Below are 13042 nucleotides of genomic sequence, written 5' to 3'. Positions count from 1 at the left end.
TAGGTCAACATTTTCACAGTCCTGTACTTAAGCAAGGAAATACAGTTTCTTAGAACATGGGAACATCCCTTGAGATGTTAAGGGCCCCATACAGACTGCCAAAATAAAGCTGCTTTGGGTCACTTTGGAGCTATGCTGTTTAAATGATGCATGCCTCCTAAGAGTCCGAAAGCTGCGCTCCAGTCCTTAGGACTAGATTGTGGCTTCCGGACTCTTAGGACACATGCATCATTTAAACAGCATACCTCCAAAGTGACCCGAAACAGCTTTATTTCGCCCTGTCTGTATGGGACCTAAGACTACATTATGGTCTTAGGATGAGTGTTTGCTCTCATTTCCCAGGATGCCTAGATACACCATTTTTCTAGTTGAAGTGATGATACTCGGGTGTGTTGTCTGTGACCAGTTGTTTGCTTCTTTGCTCCTTGCGGTCCCAGAATCTTTGACATCTTTGGTAAAAGGTCAGGAAGCCTTTCACCGATGACAGGAATGAAACTGCCACAGGCAACATATTATAGGCATTTCCTGTGGTTGCATACTGAGATCATGACATTTGCCGATAAACTTGTTGATGAAAGTGGTCACTGTAGATAAGGATCAACAAGGTATTTCAGGATGGAATTGGATCATTTCATAAAGCTGAGTAGCCTTTATTTATTTGGAGTATTTGTATCCCACTCTTCAGCCAAAAAGGCTGACAGAGTGACTAAAAGATGGCTAATTTGACATTTCCCTACCTATTAAACAGTCTGTTCAAAGTTGGAGATGACATCAGAGAAAAGGTAAGGTCTTTCAGTCTTGGCCAAACACAGAATTGCTGTGAGCAGCGAAATATGGTGCAACTGAAAAAAAGGCAGATGTGATTCTTGGATTGTTAAATGGATGTCTCCTGAATGAAGGCAGATGTGTTAATCATTATGTGTAACGTATTGATGACAGATTTCAAATCTTCAAGAATCATAATTTTCTAGAGCCATGGAACTAAGGAATCAAAGTGCCACATCATTCCTCCATAAGTAGAGGAGATGATCCATATATCAACTTGATCAGTCTGTGCGATCTGGATTACAGCATGTCACAAGCTCAGAGCAAGAGCACCACAAAAAGTGTCAGTAAGCATAATTAATTAAAGGGTGGAGTCTCCCTCCTTGGAGGTCTTTAAGCAGAGGCTGGATGGCCATCTGTCAATGGGGATGCTTTGATTGAGAGTTCCTGCATGGCAGAATAAGGGGGTTGGACTGGATCAGGGCCCTTCTTGGGGTCTCTTCCAACTCTAGGATTCTCTGATTCTAAGTAAGCAACCCAAACACACACACTATAAGTTCATATTGGTTCTCTGTCCTTTAAAATGAATGAACCTTTGAATGTTAAAAACCCATCTCATCATATGAACTCTTGTTCCAAACTTTCTTCTCTTTACTGCAAAAGGCTAACATGGCTATTCTTCTGGGGAAATGGCACAATTGCTAAAGAATGGTAGGCCACCAGAGTAGTATGGCATGGCCTCTGAACCACCAGCTTCATCCAGTGCCTCGTATGGAATGTGACTGAGATGTAGCCTTCCATATTGTAATTCAGTGGCAGTTAAATGATGACTGAATTTGAATACAAATAACTTGGAAGAGGAACATGAGATTGTCTATTCCAACTCTTTTAATTCCCAAGGAGAAGATGAAATGTCATAGGACACCTAACTCACAAGTTTGGCCTCTTGTGGCTGAGGGGTGGCCTGTCCAGTTCAGAAATTATTGCACAACCTGGCATCCAATCTGACATGAAACTAATCCATTTCAGTTCCTGAACCTCTTAGGATTCTGACAGAGTTTCTATAAAACTCAAGAGATATGGCATGAATGACCTGGTAGGCTGTCTTACTTTTCCTACATACTAGCAGAATACCAGCCTGTTAGCTACCATATATGTTTATCCTAGCACCATAATCAAAATATGCTTATGTTATCATTATGGTTGCAGAGAGTCCACAAATGGAGTATGGTGGTATTTTTGTGTGTGCATACATTTGTTCTCAGTCCTCTTGAGCCATGTTTTAGTAGACAGATTATATACTCTAGTTAGAGTGTTGTGCGCCTTCAAGTTGCCTGTTGATTTATGGAAATCCCATGAATTTCATAGTTGTTTTTTTTTAAAGGCAAGGAATAGTCAGAGGTGGTTTTGCCAGTTTCTTCCTCTGAAATATGGCCTATGGCACCTCGTTTTCCTTGCCAATTTTCCATCCAAATGCTAACCAGGGCTGACCCTGCTGAGCTTCGAAGATCAGAAGGGATCTGGTGACTTTACAAAATTTAGGCCCCACTCTAGTTAATTCCAGCTCATTTGACAGACTGGGAAGCATATCCATTTATCTGTGAGGGAGGAGCTGTACATGCACAAAAGCACCAATTAATAGCAGAAAGAATATAGTCTCTAATTGTTTTTCTTCTGCGTCTGTGGATGGTGATCAACAGTGCACATGGATGACAGTGTGGGATATTTTGGTTTACGGGGTACATATGAACCCAATAAACAACATGTGCAGTTGCATCCTTTGACTTTTTTGGTAGTGGTCTTTTTTAGGGCGTCTGCATCCTGTTAATAGTGGCTAAGCCTTCCTACCAAGGGAACTTCTTCCTACTCTGAAAGGTAGTGATTATAGAGGAAATACGTTTTTTCGATGTTTGGACAGACTGGAAGGCATCAGATGGAACTTAGTAGGTGCAGACCTGCTGCCAGAGGCTGAAAACAATTACTAGCCATCTCCAAACATTGGTTGAGCTACACTTTGTGGGTGTTAGTACGTACCATGAAATGTTGCTGGGATTATTTAGTGTTCCTGGGTCTTGTCTTAGAAATTATGACAACCATATAGAGACCAATGTGGCCGTTCTGCCTCTTACCTTTACCTTTCAATTCCCAATACGTTGATTATGTTCCTATACGGTATTTTCCTATACTGTTTAAATGTTTCCTTTTGGTAATTTCGTAACACTTGAAGTCAGTTGATAGTCAGTTCCTAGTCAGTTATACCAAGGATACATAGTAAACATAATCTGAGAACATTTGCTTTTGATCATGAGAAGAACAGACGTGTTAGTGCAGTGGTAACTTGGGTCTCCCCCTTTACATCTACATGCAGGCATTGCCCCCCACATACTCAGTGTAGTATATGGATAAAAATATTTTGTGTTTTTTAGCGTGTGTATTTAAATCCACACATTCATGTATATTCATATCTTAACATTTAAAAATGAAATACCATCATTCAAATTGGAACAGTTTTATTTAAGTAAATTCTGTATTTAAATCAATGCATGTGTAAATCTTTACATATAAAAAAGTTTGGGAGAGGAGGAATCAGGGCCTCCAAGTCTCATGCCCCCCTTGAGCAACTCTTGCGCTATCCCTGAGGGTCCTGCACCACAGTTTGAGAACCAATGTGTGAGTAGAAAAGTTGATAGTCCTATTTGATTGTTCTTCAAGGGACCACAGTACAGTTGGCCCTCCTTATCCATGGATTTTTAGCCACAGATTCAAGCATCCATGGCTTGAAAATATTTTTAAGAAAGGGATAAATTCCAAATAGCAAACCTTGATTTTGCAATTTTATATAGGTGACACCATTTTGCTCTGCCATTGTATTTAACAAGACTTGAACATCCATGGATTTTGTTATCCACTGGGGATCCTGGAACCAAATCCAAGCAGATAACAAGGGCTTACCGTACATGATTCAGTCAGGAATATAACACCAGTGAATTTGTGATCTTCCCTGTCAGGCCTCATTTATGACTTTTCAAAGCTTGCATTTTAAGGGAGGGGTAGATGGAAACCAAATGGCACTGACAGCCCATCTCATTGTTTAATTCGTGATCCAGAAGACCAGGGGATTGGACTGGATGGCCCTTATAGTCTCTTCCAACTCTGCGATTTTATATATTTTTAAACAGGCAGTACAGAAAAAGAATGGGTCTAGGGTTGTGTTACCCATTTTCTAAAAATTAAAATGATGTTATGATTTCTGTAATCCATAAGAATAAAAAAAAACCTTAATCAAATTGTTATAATTTAAAATTAATTTTATGGTGTTTCAGAGAGTAGTTTTACAGAGGAAAATATAACAATATTAACACAGTATTAATAACTAATGCATTTTTGCATAACTGAATTTGGAATACAGATTCAAAGACATGGTGATTTCCAGTGTTTCAGAAACAGCAAGCAAACTCAAGGGTCTCCTCCCCCCCTTTTTTTTTCCCCCCCTTGTAAGTTGGTAATTCTAAATCAAAGTAAAATTGCTGGGAGAGACTTGAAGGTCATCCCTAAATATGTCAATTCAGTGTTCTGTGTTTTACAAACAGATAGCTAACAATTCCAGGTCAAACTTTAAATAATCCAAAAAATTGCATAGTATCCCTAATACAACTCACTGCACCTTGAATATTATATACACCCTTGGTCTTCCCATATCTTGAAATTGATCAGTTCATAGACCAGCTTCGATATCAGCAAAGGCTGAAATGATTAGAATCCCTTACTCAGAAAGAGGCAACACACCTAGATTATAGGGATGAATTTGGAATAAGGTTTGACCATTCAGTGATATTAAAACGGAAGAGTGCCAAGTTTCAAGCAAGCAGGCATTTTACCATGGCATTGACCTGTGGAGCTTATTTGTAACAAGCATAGTGGTAGTAAGTAGAATAACCATGATTATAAAAAAGGAAATGTATGGAAGATCAGAATTTCAGTAGTAGACATGTCAAAGGCTGCATGTGGATAACATGAAGTGTTGCATTAGTGTTCTGAATTATTAAATAATATTTGCAGTGTTTTGTTGTCATGAGTAATCATGGCTTATTGTGTCAAGATCAATCCTATACAAGTTTGGATTCACTCCCTGCCCTTCTCTCCTCAGGTGCATCTGTGAAAAGGAGTTACAACCTTTTAATTTTAGATTAGCTGTAATTTACTGCACTATCCAAACTCAACACGTTGGTCAATTTTAACTGTGATTTGTTTCAGGTAGGCCAGTCTGATTGGTCTTTTTAAAAAATCAGAAGCTTCTGATCATGCCAGATGAGAAGGGAGAAGTGCATGCAGGCCTGGTATTCACAGAGGGTCCCATCATGATAAACTATGGCCCCATACAGACAGGCCAAAATAAAGCTGCTTCAGGTCACTTTGGAGGTATGCTGTTTCAGTGATGCATGCGTCCTAAGCGTCTGGAAGCTGCGCCAAAGCTGTCTACCAGCCCTTAGGACTGGATTGTGGCTTTGGTGCAGCTTCTAGACGCCTAGGAGGCATGCATCATTTAAACAACATACCTCCAAAGTGATCCGAAGCAGCTTTATTTTGGTCTGTCTGTATGGGGCCTATGGTTTCTCACGGTGTGTGAGTCAGGCATTGTGACATCCAAATCTGGTCACCGCTAGAGAAAGATATTTGACTGCAGGATATTTGGTTTGATTCTGCATAGCATGTGTATTCAAGGCAATTGCCGTGAGGGGGGTCCTAAACACACAAACATGGCTAGTAGGTTGGTCTGTATTGTGCATATTGCTGCCCTGGCTACTAAATACTCTTCTCTTACCATAGTCAAATGCATTTGATATTTGAAGTCTCCATCACATGAAAGCTGGCAGTAATTCTGAGTTTAAGTATTTTCAGTTGCACTGTTTGTAGCTACATGATATCCCCAAGTCTAGGAATGCAACATTTATCTTGATCCATTGAAAAATAAGTGCTCTGCTCTGAGCTTAGACAGATCCTGAAGTCTGTAATTATCACTTTCCTTGGCAATGAGTGTAACAGTGTCCTGAATCATTTCTGTATCTCTGTCTTTAACTTAGAAGTATGTCTCCTAGACTTGATGAAAACTTGCTTGCAGGTAATTGTGATTATGATTTCATCATTAAGCTGCTGGAAGTTGGAAGTTTTGGGGTTTGTTTTAACTTGAAGCCTTGCATGGTGACCTTCTTTGGCCATGATATGACAGTGTCACTGAACGTCTAACATCTTTATTTTTCTCACTTCTTATTGAGGTGTTGCTCAGATTCCATGTATGTTTATTTTTTAATCCTGTACAATATAAATTTAAGACTGCAATACATTCTTTATTCCCATGGCGTTAGATGTGTTTCAAGATGAGTTGTGTATGTGTTTTACTGCCTTGATGTCATCCTCAGCTTATGGCAACCCACTGAATGAGTATCTCCATGATACTGTCCCCTCGATAGCCCTGTGGCTTCCTTCATTGCGTCTATCCACCTGTGATCCAGTCTTCCTCTCTTCTGCTGCCTTTTACCTTACCTTTTCTAATGAGTCATGACTTCCCATGATATGATGAAGTATGGCAGCCTCAGTTTAGACATTGTGGCTTTTAGAGGGAGTTCAAATTTTTAGCAACCCATAGTATCTGGATAACTCTTCTCCAGCACCACATCTCAAATGAGTTGCTTTTCTTCTAGCCAACTTTCTCCACCATCGCCTCTCACATCCATACATAGTGATGATACATAATCATTTTAACTGCTTTAAAAACTATTTATGCTGGCTGTACGCTCCAGTGTTGTACAGTGAGGACCACGGCACACGTCTCTCCTTGGTTGCCAGATCTGGTTTAGGCCTTTAATAATGAAGAAGCGGCATGAAGCATGGAATGGACACCTTCTTAAAGAAAGATGACATTTTCCAAGCCAGTATGTTGTTAGTAAAGGCTTATGGTAAAAGTGTGGTCTGAAAGGTCCCAGAATGGTACTGACGTGTGTGGCCTTCTATCATAAATGGTACACTTTTGTGTTTTTCAAAAGACAAGTAAATCCTCAGCATCCCTTCACAAAGGATTTCAGGATTTTGAAAAAGGTTTTTGTTCGTTGTCCTAAATTTTCAAGCATTTCTAAGAGGCATAATTAAAGTTGCCCTTGCTTGATATGGTTTGGATGATTTGGGTATTTAGACCTATAATGCTTTTATTGGGGAATATGTTGTGGGTGGGAGGAGGAGAATTGTTTTGGCAAATAGATACATTTCAATACAAATCAGGCTGGCAAGGCTGCTTTGGCGAAAATCTCAAGGCTGTGGGATGCAGCGTGGCGTTGCTGACGGTTCATTGGCGCAACAGAGCTGGGTTATGGTTAGAAGTGTAGTTTTATCTGGGAAAGCTTCTTTAACCAGCAGAACTAGACCAATGAACATCTGCGGAGGATGAGAGCTAGCTGCCTTCTGGCTGGCTCAAGAGGCAGCAGGCACAGCTAGCAGCACACTCTGGTCAAGCCAGGCCCCTTGCCTCTTATGTCCGTTGAAGGAGGGAAGCAGATATGGAATTCCGCTCCAACTGATTCTGGACGGGGGAGAATTTTATCCCCAGCTGGCTCTGAGAGTCATGGAGCTGGAGAGATCACGGCTACGGTGAGTGGCTGTGGCATCCTGCCAACACCATGAGCTCTGTTGTTGCTGGGTCTCCCTTTGCAGGTTATTTCTAGCCCCTGTTCCTGGAAGGAGAGCCAGTTCTTTACCGAGGTATTTTTGGAGACTCTCGCCTTCTCCTCTTTCTTGCTTTGTTTGGGCATAATCAGCCCATTGCATCCTGGAGAACCTAGCAACACCGCCTGGCTTCCCATTCGCTCGCTGGCAGCGCCCGCTCGCCAATGGGAAGCTTGTTGCCATGGCAGAGGCACCACTGCACCGAAGCGAGTGAAGAGGCGGGGATTGAATTTGCTGCCTGGTGGAAATCTGCAGGGCCGAGCGGGGACCAAGCAGAGGGTTAATGTGTAGCCTGTGGCCTGGAAGCCGAGTGCAGGCCTGGCCCTGTGCCAGTGACGTCCAATGCCAGGGTGGGCTGACAGAACGAAACTCCCCTAGGTAGCCCTGCATGCTTGGAAATCCAGTCTCTTGGCTAATTTCTTTTCTGCTGCAAAGAGAGCAAGTAGCTTGCTACTCTTTCCCAACCCCTCCTCAATCTGCTCCCCCCCCCCACATACACACACACACACACCTTTGCAGAGCAAGAAACTGCTTTGGCAAGGGACACATGCAGTCTCAAAATGCTTGTTGTGCATTCTCCTTGCGTAAGGACCAGACGCTTGTTACTATACAGTTCAACTGGAATCTATTGCAGCAGCAGAGCTGGCAATGCTGACATGTTCAGAAATCATGGTACAACCCATGAAAATCTGAAATGGTGAGTTGGGGTTCTTTTGGCCTAAGCAATGAGTGTACGTTGCAGTTGTTTAGTTCCTTTTGGCATCCACTTCCTCTTGTGTCATCAGATCATTGTTTGTTCTGCTACCGTTTCCTTTTTTAAATCAGTCATCCCTTTTGGTAAAGCGTTTTTAGGGATCCAAGTGATTGAAAGGAATTGCCATGCTGCATGAATCCAATTGTGATAGATTCCAAAACCTGTATCAATGGATTGTCTTCCAAATCTCTCCTTTAAGAGACTTGGTTGAGAGACCTAGCTCTAAACATATTTGCACTGGTCAGTATCATATTCCTTCACAGAACCCCCCTTTGTTGTAGTCAGGTTGCTACCAGGCTTTTTGCCCATCTCCTTCTGGAATTGCAGCAGTGTATGGGGGCAGGGGATGCACATGAGACAGGACAGAGCTTCTCCTATGAGGGCCTGCCACAGCAACCAGAAGCTCAGGACAACTAATGTACAGTTAACATGAATTTTCCAGAGAAAGCTTGGATTCCTTAAGAGAGAGGAATAGTGAACTTGGGCCGGGGGTGGTGGTTCTCTTCTGTGTCTAGAAAGAAAACATGGTGGCATCTTCAGCTCTCCTGAAGATATATGGGCCTCATTCCTCGGGGTTATTGTGTAAAGCAGGAAAATCTGCCACAGTAATATTCTTGCAAACAAGCTAGTAACATGTGGGCTAGACAATGCAACTCTTAGGTGCATGGGTGCTCAGCAATGGCTCCTCTTCATCCTGGAGAGAAGAGACTAGTGGGGTGCCACATGGTTCTGTCCTGGGCCCAGTGCTATTCAACACCTTTATCAATGACTTGGATGAATGAACAGAGGGCATGCTTATCACATTTGCAGATGACACCAAATTAGGTGGAGGAGTAGCTAATACCCCAGAGAAAAGGATCTCAAGTCAAAATGGCTTTAATAGATTAGAAAGCTGGGCCAACACTAACAAAATGAATTTCAACAGGGAAAAATGTAAGGTGCTGCACTTAGGGGAGAAAAAATGAAATGTATAGGTATAAGATCGGGGACACCTGGCTTAATAAGACTATGTGTAAAAGAGATCTAGGAGTCCTAGTAGACCACAAATTGAACATGAGTCCACAGTGTGAAGCAGCAACTAAAAAGGCCAATGCAATTCTAGGCTGCATCAATAGAATAATAGTGTCTAGATCAAGGGAAGTAATAGTACAATTCTATTAGATCTCACTTGGAATACTGTGTCCAGTTCTGGGTACTACAATTTGAAAAGACATTGAGAAGCTGGAGCATGTCCAGAGGAGGGCATCCAGAATGGTGAAGGGTCTGGAAACCAAGCCTTATGAGGAGAGACTTCGGTAGCTGGATATGTTTAGCCTGGAGAGAAGAAGGTTAAGATGTGATATGATAGCCCTGTTTAAGTATTGAGGATGGAGCAAGCTTGTTTTCCGCTGTTCCAGAAAACCGGAACAATGGATGCAGGCTACAGGCAAAGAGATTCTACCTCAACATTAGGAGGAGCTTCCTGACAGTAAGAGCTGTTCAACAGTGGAACACACTCCCTTGGTGTGTCATGATGTTTCCTTCTTTGGAGGTTTTAAAACAGAGGCTGGATGGCCATATGTTGGGGGTGCTTTGGTTGTGAGTTCATGCATTGACTGAGGATTGGACTGGATGGCCCTTGTGGTCTCCTCCACTTCTTTGATTCTATAATTCTAATAAGAAGGCATCTTTTAAAAGGAATTTGGGGGAACACAGTCCTAAATCAGTGTTTCTTGCTTAGCGTCACATGCATGAGTTTTCTTGAGTTCTTGGCTCTCCAGATTCTATTGGAATACACCAGCAGAGTACACCATGTGTAGGTGAAGTGGACCAGCACGGTGAACTATAAGAGATACAACAGGAACCTTCCAGAGTGATGCTGACTAGGTACCTGGAATATAATATGCAGTCAGAGAGGTTTTGTGTTCTGGAAAAACTTCAAGTTCGTAGCACTGCAGGGCTAAACTCAAATTGAGTTACAATACAAAAATTTCATCACATTTGAGATAGATCTAGAATTCTACTCAGAGTTCATGGAACCTTGGTGATAGCTTCTTAAACTGAGGGACAAACCAGTTACTTGGCCAAATTGCACCAAGAATATCCTGCTTCCAGAAATCTTGTCCTCCTGAAATACCAAATAGCTGCTACACAGTTGGAGCCATGGATGGACAAATCTGTTTTTCTTTCTTCCATGTTCACACCTTTCTCATCTCCGGTTCTTGCTATTATTTTTAAAGAAATATGATGAATTAACCTATAATCAAAACTAAAATTTATAAAATTCTGTCTTAACCTACATTGGACAGATTCATTGGTTATAATAGATATGGTAAACAAAACGATGGCCAACAGATTGGAAACTATCAATATGCATCCCCATGCACAAAAAGGAGACACAGATCTCCTACACAAGTAAAATCATGCTCAAAATTCTGCAGCATAAACTCCAGCCATACATGGAGAAAGAAATCCCAGAGGTCCAAGCAAGGTTCAGGAAAAGAAGCGGCACTAGAGTCCGCATTGCAATGGCTAATGGAATGCACCAGGGAATGTGCTTTATAGACTATAGCAAAGCTTTTGTATGCATAGCTCATGAAAGGCTATGGAATGCCCTTAAAGACATGGGAGTGCCAGCACATCTGATAGTCCTGATGAAGAATCTGTACTCAGGACAAAAGGGTATGTCAGAACAGAAGATGGAGAAACAGAAACAGAGGTTAGACAAGGTTTCATCTTATCACCCTATCTTTTCATCTTATATGCAGAACATATTGTAAGAAAAGATGGCTTGAACACAGAAGAAGGAGGAGTGAAAATAGGAGGAAGGAATATTAAAAATCTAAGGGATGTAGACAGCACAATACAACTGGCAAAAAACCTCACAGACCTGGAACAACTACCAAGGAAAATCAAGGCAGAAGTTCAAAGGCCTACTATTGAACATACAGAAAACAAAAATAATGACCATGGTGAATCGATATAAATTCAACCTAGACAATGAAGAACTAGAAATAATAAAAGAGTTTTCATACCTGTGATCAAACACTGATACAGAGACTGCAGCCAGAATATCAGAAGATATACAACTGAGCACAAAAATTAGCTGGACAGTTAAGAAACAAGATAGGAAGAAAATTGTTTGAGATGTGGTGCTGGAAAAGAGGGCTGAAGATTCCATGGACAGACAAAAAGGGGGGACATGGGTCATAGATGAGAAAACTAAGGCTGTCATACTTTGTACATATCATGAGAAGGCATGATTCATTGGAAAAAACAATAATCCTAGGAAAGATGGCGGGAAGTAGAAAGAGAGGAAGGCTGCATGCTAGATGGATGGACTTTCTATTAAGGAGGTCACGGGTCTGAATTTGCAGAACCTAAGCAGAATAGTGAAGGACAGGGAGTCTTGGAGATATCTCATCCAGAGGATCACCATGAGTGGAGATAGATTCAAGGGTGGATAACAACAACAAAGTTATGTCAAACATCAAAAGGGGCATGTTCTACCTGTGTATTTGTTCCCTTTCACACATTGTCTTGTTAAGCCAAGCATTCCCCATCCTATATCTATGCATTCTACTTTTTCTACCTGAGCGCGGTACCTTACAGAACCTTACAGAGTGCTGTACCTTACAGAAAGTCAAAACAAACCAGCTGAAGAGAGACTAAAAATCAGAAGTCTTCACCTCCTTATTTACATGCTGTCTGACCTTTCTAATCTGAAGCTTTCTGGCATCTTCTCTTATGTGGCAGAATAGCACCTCAACCAATTGGAAGAGCTTTCAGATTAACAGTAAGAAATATTTCAGTTTATCTTCCTTTTTGAGAATGCTCTCAAGCATTCACTAATAGATATCAATCCTGCATCTTTGGTTTATTGGAGACAAGTAAGGTTAGCCCAGCAGAGGACAGTGGAAACTTTTATCATATCAGGAAATGTATACATTAGGATAGGACATTATTTGAAGTAGTGTTCCTTGTAGATGTTATATTAAAAGAGAAAAAGAGAAAGTTGACATGCTATAAAAATTGATAAATGACACCTGGAAAACCAATCAAATATGGGGGGAAAAGAAGGAAAGATAACATGGAGATGGAGACTTAACTTTTATACTGATCAGTGTTCAGATATTAAAGAAGGGAGGAAAAACATTTGCCCTATTCACTGAAGCTTGATTAAAAACAACATTGATTTGATTTTAATAGGAAAGGGAAATGCTAAATGACTTCAAGAGCAAGTCAGGAGTGGAAGTGTGGCATCTTCATAGTTAGAGGTTTCCAAGAAAAAAGACCGAGTGAGCATCAGACCAGAATGCTTTAGTCATGAGATTCAACTAGACATCTCAAGGTATTCTTTCAATGTCTGAGGCCTAAAACTTTGATAGATGGCCAGTGCCATATTTGAACTGACTTCTTCCAAACCCACCTACCCTGCAGTTTGCCTCAGTTAGATTAGTGGCATTTTTATAGATATTTTTGCTCTTCCATACGTGTGCAGTGTGTTTTTTCTTGGTACAAGAATAGGATGAGTGTATTAACCACTCGTCAGAAGGTTCTGCTTGGAAAAGCCCTTTATTTGGGGGCCCTTCTTGTGTTCTTTATAAAAGCTTTACAGATAGACACAACCTGTAGGAACGGTGATGAGGCTGGACTGAGTTCATGGTAAAAACAACTTAATGGGAGATGGAAGAATTAGGAGGAAGCAGATGGGTCTAGGATGAAGATCTAGTTTGTTATCCAAGGCTGCCTTTTTTACTCTAAAGTGTACAGATGCCTTTTTCTGTTGTTGTTGTTGTTGCTGTTGTTGTTGTTGTTGTGCACCTTTAA

Source organism: Sceloporus undulatus, chromosome 9 (assembly GCF_019175285.1).
Source record: "Sceloporus undulatus isolate JIND9_A2432 ecotype Alabama chromosome 9, SceUnd_v1.1, whole genome shotgun sequence".
Taxonomy (NCBI): domain Eukaryota; kingdom Metazoa; phylum Chordata; class Lepidosauria; order Squamata; family Phrynosomatidae; genus Sceloporus; species Sceloporus undulatus.
The sequence above is the reverse complement of the archived record's forward strand: the minus strand, read 5'-3'. Positions refer to the sequence as shown.